Source organism: Alligator mississippiensis, chromosome 11, assembly GCF_030867095.1.
Source record: "Alligator mississippiensis isolate rAllMis1 chromosome 11, rAllMis1, whole genome shotgun sequence".
Taxonomy (NCBI): domain Eukaryota; kingdom Metazoa; phylum Chordata; order Crocodylia; family Alligatoridae; genus Alligator; species Alligator mississippiensis.
Genome location: NC_081834.1, coordinates 61,037,547 through 61,046,099, shown reverse-complemented (window position 1 = coordinate 61,046,099; position 8,553 = coordinate 61,037,547). Strand labels below are relative to the sequence as shown.

The 8,553-nt window shown below is 57.3% G+C and overlaps 2 non-coding genes across 2 annotated transcripts; both read left to right on the top strand.

Annotated features, from left to right (window-relative positions):
- Positions 1 to 597: 597 nt before the first annotated feature.
- Positions 598 to 671, top strand: TRNAT-CGU (transfer RNA threonine (anticodon CGU)). The gene has a single exon. It is a non-coding gene; the product is annotated as a tRNA-Thr (tRNA).
- A 4,097-nt stretch (positions 672 to 4,768) lies between these two features.
- TRNAR-UCU (transfer RNA arginine (anticodon UCU)) lies at positions 4,769 to 4,841 on the top strand. Its single transcript has one exon. It is a non-coding gene; the product is annotated as a tRNA-Arg (tRNA).
- Positions 4,842 to 8,553: the final 3,712 nt, after the last annotated feature.

Sequence of the window (8,553 nt, the reverse complement as noted above, 5' to 3'; positions counted from 1 at the left end):
GTGGGTCCCTCTTGCCCCCGGGGAATACGCCCAGCAGCAGGGAGCTGGCTTCACCCCCAGCCGAGCCCCCAGCAGGTAGGCAGCAGTTGTTGGGGGAGCCGGGCTCTGCTTTGCTGCAGCCACTGCCTCCTGCAGCCTCCACGCTGCCTGCAGTGGCTTGCTTGAGTGAGGATTAACCCACGCAGCTGCCTCAATGACCAGATTGAACCTTTGTTGCTGAACCAGGCATATCATTTTATCAAACTATCAAATCATGCGCGGACGCTACTGGTGCCTTTTGTGATGATGACACGCTCCTGTGAAGTTGGAGCTACTGTGAAGTTGGAGCCAGCGCTTGGTCTCTCATCAAGTCACTGAATAGTGCCACCCTGGCATTTGCACCAGACGTGAGGATGACACCAGGAGCACGCGTGGACTCCTGCGGACTCTGCCCGGGCCTTGGACATTGGATTCAGGAACGTGCATCTTGGGCAGCGGTCTGTGCGGAGGGAACCGCTGATACAAAGGAGAAGGCTGGGACCTGCTGGGAGCGGGTGTGCAACTGCCAGCTCTTCACTGGTGTGAGATGTGGAGGGGGGCGCAACCCTTAATCCTATGGGCACTGTGGCTTAGTTGGTTAAAGCACCTGTCTCGTAAACAGGGGAGCCTGGGTTCAAATCCCAGCAGTGTCTACCTTTTCATAGCTCACTGCAAAGCCCCAGTTTCCTACCTTTGGAGCAGGATTGGTCCTGGTGTCAATATGTAGCTTCCTGGCTCCTTCTTCCCACTTCGTGGGACTTTGGTAGACCCCTCTTCTTGCTACAGCATCTAAACCTGTCTCTAATGAACAAGAAATGGGTTTTCCTGCAGGATACGTGCAGTGTTTAGAGTGGGGCAAAATCAGAAAACATGAGATCTCTTCCCTGTTTCTATGTGCAACTGCAGGCCTGTGCAATGTAAACCCCTATTCGTCATAGGAAATGCATGTTTCTGAATGCTGTTCTTCTTGTCAAGTGACCATCTCGTGTTTTAAAGGTCCTCTTTGGTTGTCTGGGCCAGGCCCAAGTGAAAGGAAACTAGATCCCAGGAGCCGCGCCGAGCGCCGCAATCCAGATTCCAGGGGCATCCTTTCTGAAATAGGGTTTTTGATTTGGACTTTCCAAATGCATTTAATGGGTCACAGATCAAGGATGGGTAGGAAACCACCGAGGAGAAAAATCATCTAGAAATGGGCCGAGAGAGAGAGAAACTGAACGAGAGGCTGAGTCTTGCTGGTGCCTGGGCAACTCCTTTGGACCCTCTGGGTACTTCTACATGAGATGCTTTAATGAGCATTACATTCATCTGATGTGCGTTAAAGCACGGCCGTAAAACCATGCACTAGGCTAATGCACGTTTGATTAGTGAAATGTGCATTTTTCTAATACCTGAAGATACAGAGAGTTTTTACACATGCTCTAGGGTGCGGGGGAAGGTGCTTTAATTAAAGTGGATCCAAAAGCCACCCAAATTCAAGCACCTGGAGTGTCTCATATATCAGCATCCCCACACTTCAATACGTCAAACAAGCTTTAGTTGTAGTGCCCCTGCCACCATTTTGAAGCACGGGGACACTGCTACATGAGACGCGGCGGCTGGCTGTAATCACAGCACGTGTGAGCAGCCTCCTGGCTCATGTACAGTCACCAGCAGGTACTAGATTTAATGCTCGCGAGAGCACCCTGGCTGAGACTCCCTCCAAATAGGGGGCAAGGACGGCTTCTCTGCCTCCCCTGCCGGGCTGTAGCTCCCTGGGGCCAGCTTCTGCCTGCCTCCAGCTCGTGGGGGTTTCCTTGGTGGGCCTGTCTGGGCAGCAGCAGTGCTGCACAGGCCCGGCTGGAGCAAGGAGGCTCTGCTGCTTGCTCCCTGGCCCCTGGGCATTGTGCCCCTGTGGTGCGGGTACGTTCTGTCTCCAGCACGGGAGCCAGCCCCTGGCCTTGCTCTGGGGACCTCGTGGGGCATCTGCCTGAAGTCCCTGGCAGAGGGACCCTGTGGACATGACAGCTTCCCTGCCCCTGAGACGCTCGGTCCTTGGCCCCAACTGGGCAGCAGAAGAGACCACAGACCTTCTGGTGATTTGGGGCAATGCCGAGGTGCAGCGGCAGTTCTGCCAGGGCAGGTGGGCCAATGCTCTTCTCTGAGCAGTGAAGGGTGCATGGCTGCTGCGAATGATGGTCACTGAGCACAAGAGATGGTCCAGAATAGCTTGCAGCACCATGCCCTGCATGCAGGAGCCACCCAGCATCCTCACTCGCAGGGACCCAGGCCATGGGCAGCATATCTATTCAAGCACTGGAGGTCTGCCAAAGCCCCCGCACCAGACCAGACCTGCAGAGAAGACCAAGACAAGAGCTCTCAGGCCGGCAGCACCCGTGTCCCGTGTCCTCCCTGCCCCTGGCTTCCTCATCCAGTGCTGATGCCCGGGTTGATATCTTCCCCACAGCCATAGCACAGAGGAAAGGCCAGGGAGGACACCGCCCACGGCCAGCTCCAGCTCCAGCTCCTTCCTGGAGGGGGTCAGTGGCCGTGTGGCAGGCGGTGGGCCTCTGCCACCCAGCACCCCGCAAGCAGCCAGACCGCCTCCCCGCCACAAAGCGCCAAGGCCACCTGCCAGGACCACCTGCCATGCCCAGCTGGTAAGCCCATCGCGTGGAGGATGGCTGTGAGGGGTGGGGGGCACTGTGGCCACCAGTGCCCATGCCACCTCACAGGCCCACACCTGGCTGCAGGCCTGGCTCTAGGGGCCCCACACAGGCCCCCTTCCCATCCTCTCCTCTCCTCTCCTCGCCCTCCCCTCTTCTTCTCTCCCTGCCTGGCCTCGCTGTCCCCTGCTGTCACGTGCAGAGAAACTCACTGATGGCACCGGTGATCTCCACCTCCGCTGCGGGGTCAGGGCCTCGTATCACAGGCAGAAGAAGCCCTCCAGGCAGCGACACACACGGCGGGGAAGTGTGGGATTGCCCGGGGCACCACTGAAGTGCAGAGCCCTGCAACAGGTTCTCATGTGCACCCGGGGCACCATTGCAGGAGGGCATAAGGGTTGGGCACCCCTCGGTGTGCTCAAACAGCTCCATGTGGCATGACCTGGGAAGTCTCAGTAGGGGCACGCTTGGGGCACAGCGGGGGTAATGCCCCATCCCAGCTTTCTGATGAGACATACCGGGGAGAGAACAGGGGCATCACCGCCTTGGTGTCCCAGATGAGTGGGAGCCCTAGTCCCTGTGACCCTGGGCGGCATGAGCCTGCCTCCATGGGAGCAAAGTGCTTGGCGTGCAGAGGAGAAGGGAAGGAGTTGGTCGACGGCAAGCCTGGCAGGTGCTACCAAGGGCCAGCCCTGGCCTGGCCTGGGGAGGGGATCAGGAAGGCAGGCTGCCTGCAACAAGAGCCAAGCGGGCCACCTGCCCCGTGGAGGGAGTGGGGATGGAGGGCTTGTGCAGTGGCCACCCATGACAGGGGCTGCCTGGCTAACTTCCCATGGTCCCTGGGCACCTATACACGCACGACCCCGATCTAAGGCTGGGTGGTGCAGAGTCCCTGGGTCTAGTGCCCCTTACCTCCGAGAGGTTGCAGTCTCTCAAAAAGAGGCTCTGTCTTCTCCTCCTCCCTGCCTTCTCAGGCAATGAGGGATGCCCTTCCTCTAACTGGCCAAGCTTTGAACCTGGCCTCTCCTTTCCCTGGAGCAGTCCCACAAGGAAAGCCCTGACCCTTCTCAGCCCAGGACCCTCGGGAAGCAGCTCTTCCCTCTGGCCCCTTTCCCCTTTGCCCACAAATCGTCTTGTCCTTCACGTCACAGTCCTTTCCACTGCAACCCCTTACAGTCCCCTGTTACAGGGCATGTCTACGTGTGACGCTAGGTTGCCGTAGCAACACACTACAGTGATGTAGCGTCTGCAGGTGTCTACACATAACCAACAGCATGTCACCACAGCAACGTGCTCCCCTGGTGTAGCACTCTGCTAAAAATAACAGTGTGCCACACATAACGGCATACTATGGGCTGTTACTGCGCCATGATGTAACACTTGCAGAAGGAAGTACTACATCATGGTGCAAGAACAACACTGCCGTAGTGACACATGTACAAGTGTCCACAGTGTCCTCGCTCTGCAGGTCCAGCAGCTGTGCGTGGGGGAGAGGCACCAGCTGCCACCGGGGATGCAGCATGAGGAATGGTGCCCCGATGACCAGACCCTCTGAATGCACCGTCTCCACCAGCACCAGGCGTAGGACAGCACCCTCCTGCTGGGCAGCTGGGCACCGTCATGGAGGAGTGGCTGGCCAACCTGCCGGCTTGGCACCCGGTGGCAGGAGCAGGAGAGCAGGAGAGGGAGGCATGTGAGCAGCAGAGGTGGGCGAGCAGGAGCAGGTGGCCAACGAGCAGGAGAGGAACCTGGCTTCTGGGGGTGAAGAGAAGCGCGTTGCCGTCCAGCACAGCATGGTGCCACCCAGGAGCTGCTTCTAGAGCAGACAGCCTCTGAATCGCAGCGTCCTAGACCCTAAACAATGGAGGCTGCAAGTGGAAGAGGAACTGTGCAAAATACCTTGGTCTGACCCGGTTTGCTCTGCCTTTCAGCATCCGCTGTCTAGCACCGTGTGACACGGGAGGCTGGATGCAGGATCTGTGGTGTCACCCAGTAAATGGCAGTCCTTCTGCAGTGCCAGAAGAAAAGCATTCATTGTCCACCGTTGTTTTGAGAACACATGGGCGCAGGCAGGGAAGCCCATCCTTGGGGAAAAAGGACACCAAGAAACCCCAGTGGCCCAATGGATAAGGCACTGGCCTTCTAAGCCAGGGATTGTGGGTTCAAGTCCCTCCTGGGGTGGTCTTGTTAATCTTTAACCAAGGTGCAGATGAGAAGGCAGTGAACATATGTTCAGAGGCTTCTTCTAAGTAACCAGTTCCAGTGCTTCACCACCCTCATAAGGAGGGAGGTTTTACTAACATCCAACTTAACCCTCCCTTGCTCAACTTTGAGCCTTTTGTGCCTTCTTCTTTCATCTGTGGCCACTGAGAGCAGTCCAGCTTTGTGCTCTTTGAAACCACCCTGCAGGTAGAGATTCATAGATGTCAGGGTCAGAAGGGACCTCAAGAGATGATCGAGTCCGACCCCCTGCGTAGGCAGGAAAGAGTGCTGGGTCTTGATGACCCCAGCTAGATGCTTATCCAACCTCCTCTTGAAGACCCCCAGGGGAGGGGAGAGCACCACCTCCCTTGGGAGCCTGTTCCAGACCTTGGCCACTCGAACTGTGAAGAAGTTCTTCCTAATGTCCAGTCTAAATCTGCTCTCTGCTAGCTTGTGGGCATTATTTCTTGTAACCCCCGGGGGCGCCTTGGTGAGTAAAGCCTCACCAATTCCCTTCTGTGCCCCCGTGATGAACTTATAGGCAGCCACAAGGTCTCCTCTCAACCTTCTCTTGCGGAGGCTGAAAAGGTCCAGCCAGGTGCCCTAGTCTCTTCTCGTAGGGCTTGGTCTGCAAGCCCTTAACCGTACCAGGTAGGTAAAGGCTGCTATCAAATCCCTTCTCAGTCTTCTCTTTTCCAAACTCAATACACCCAGTTCCCTTAGCCTCTCCTTACAAATCCTGCCCCCCAGTCCCACAGCCATTTACTCTCTCCAACTTGGCCACATCCTTTTTGTACAAGCCTCACGGGGGTGCGTTTGGCAGGGCGCTTGTCAGGAGGCATTACAGACCCTGCTTGTCCTGGCTACAATCCTCTGCTGCACCCTTAGCTTGTTTGGAGCGTCTGAGTTTGGGAGCTGCATCAGACACAGCCGAGCTGAGTGGTCCTGCCCTGCACCAGGATATGCACCATTCAAGGTGCCAGGCAGCCAGGGTTCAAGCAAGCAAGCAAACATGAATCATGAAAAGATTGTGACAAAATTAATTTGTTTTTCAAAATAATCTTAATCTCCCCCTTGCTGCTTGCTGCCCTCCAGTTCTCTCTCCATCCTCCTCATGACCAGCATTGACCGCCTCCACCACCTCCGTGGGCATCCCTCTGCACCTGTAGGGATTTCAGCCCAGTGTCGTCATGCTGAAGGCCTGCCAGGGCCTCTTTCTGGCTCACGCGGGCTGTCAGGCCAGGACTGTTTCCATTACACAGTGTGGAAATGCTGCTCTTAGCAGGGAGCCCCCAGAGCGCCCACATTGCTGGGCTGCAGAAGGACACTCTTTGCTTGCCAGCCTGCTGTTCCCACGCGTCCTGCACTTGCGGCTGCCTAGCGGGTGCTGGGTGCTGTGCTCCGTCCTGACCTCAGTGCTGCTCGTGTCAGCCGCACGCGCACTGGGTGTGCCCTACAGACCCCCAACACAGCAGCAGCTTACGCAGGGATTTGATGACTGAGCACCTGGGAGTCCCCATGCTACCCCTGGCCTGGCCTGAGCCAAGTGCTTTGGAGCCTGAGCTCCAGCTGCCTCCATGGTTTTTGTTTCCAAGCTGACCTAACTCCTACACGTGTATTGAGCTATCCAGGTGCCCATCGCTGTCCTACTGCCGCACCAAGGGGCTTGTCCTGCTGCGGGTGCTGGCAGTCCTGGTCCCTGGGATCATCGTTCTGCATGTGGTCACCAGGAGGAAGCATGAATGTGAGTGATGGAGAGGAGAAGAGAGGGAATGGGTAGAGGGACTGCCATCCCATCCTGACCTTTCCCCAAACCCCTCACGGCATTGGAGTGTCACTGAGGCAAAACTGAAACTTCTCTACCTTGGGCAGAGATGCCAGAGAGTGTCTGCATGTGTGTGTGTGTATGTGTGTGTGAGAGAGCACATGCATGCATGCACGTGTGTGCATTTCTTGCCTTTCTAGTGATTCAAAGGCCCTTGCTCCTGCTGCCACCACCACTCAGTGTCCTTTTGCCGTGGCTGCTGCTGTGGCAGTGTGGGCTCCCCAGGAGCTGCCACTGTGGTGCCTCCTCTAAACCTGCACCTGGAGCTCGCTCGCACTTGCCTCCCACTGGTCACACCACTGGACTGACAGACTCGCACACTCAGCCCACAGACCGAGGAGCTGGTCTGCCCCACGGCTTTGGCTGCAGCCTCCAGGTACAGAGGGAGCAGCAGCTGTTCCCGATGCCCCTGGAATGGGCCCTCATTGCTTGCAGGTCTGTGCTCCAGTCCTGGCCCCCAGGAGCCTGCCTGCGCCTGCTCTGTGGTGGGTACAGGCTGCCGCCTCAACGCCCCCTTGTCCCATGCTCTGTTCTGGCCTGGCACCTTCTCAGTTCCTGCGGTGACGCAGCTGTGCAGGCTTGATTGCAGTTTTCCTAATTAAAAAGTATCCAAACCTAATGTCTGCTCCTCCTCGGACGCCTCCTCCACAAGAACACAAGAACTGCTGCTTCTCGGGGCTGGATGAGAGCTGGGTGAGGGGCTGTTCTTGCCTGGTGTAGGACGGGGGGCACAACAGGGCCAAGCATGACAGTGTGTTCTGGTCCTGTCACATGTGAGCTTTTGATCCTGCCATTCCCCCACTAGTGTGGCCCCCAGAGCCCTGCTCCAGGTAGGGAAACCAAGAAATCCCAAGTATTAGCAAAGAAATTATTATCCTTTAAGGGAGGGAATATGGGCCTGGGCATGAGAGTAGGCACCACTCATGAATGTCTCATGCCCCGGCGGCAGAACCTCTTCTGCAGTGACGTTCAGTGAAATCAAGTGCAAGCCCTGCGCTTGGGATGGAGGAACCACATGCACAAATACAGACTGGGGAGTGACTGGCTGGGCGGCAGTGTTGCAGAGGGCCTAAGGGTTACAGTGGACCCTGAGCGGAGCGTCAGCCAGCCCTGTGCTCTTGTTGCAAAAAGAGCCAGCAGCCTCCTGGGTTGCATTAACAGGAATGTCACCTGCAAATCATGGGGAGTGATTCTCCTGCTCTGTTCAGCATTGCTGAGGCCTCCCCTGGGGAACTATGTCCTGGTTCGGGCCACACGATTCAAGAAGGCTGTATCGGGAGTTGATTATGAAAGGGCCCCCTCACCAAGTGCTGAGATGCAGGGGCTTGTGGGGTGGGGCATGCTGGAGGCTAGGTCTACAGCACCCCCTGTCATGAAAGAGCCAGGGCCGGGTGCCTGGCATGGGTTATGGTTGATGCCCTCCCAGGGGCGAGGTCTCCAGCCTGGGGTCCAGGTGTGAGTGGGCGTGAGGGGCAGAGAAAGGGAAAGGGTTAGAGGCACCTTTGTCCTTGTCATTGGCAGTGCAGAAAGACTTTTCTTTCTGCTGGGATATTTTGGCAGGTAGAAATCCCCCCGCTGGGGTCAGTGATGTTTTGGGGCGTCCAAGACACTTCATGACATGGGGCTAAGCCAAAACCCTGGGCCCAGCCAGTCGCCATGAGGAGACGGGGTCACGGCATCCCCAGAACAAGGGGCGCCTGCAGCCAGTCCACAGCAGGGCCGCGGTGCCAGCTGGGCTCAGGGAGGCAGTGCGGGCACCGTCCCCTGGAGCCACAGGCAGCAGCCCTGGCCTCTCCTCTGCAGCCCGTAAAAGCCAGAGTCAGGCCTCGGTCTCCTCGTCTAGGCCAAGGGGAGTTCGTGCTCCTC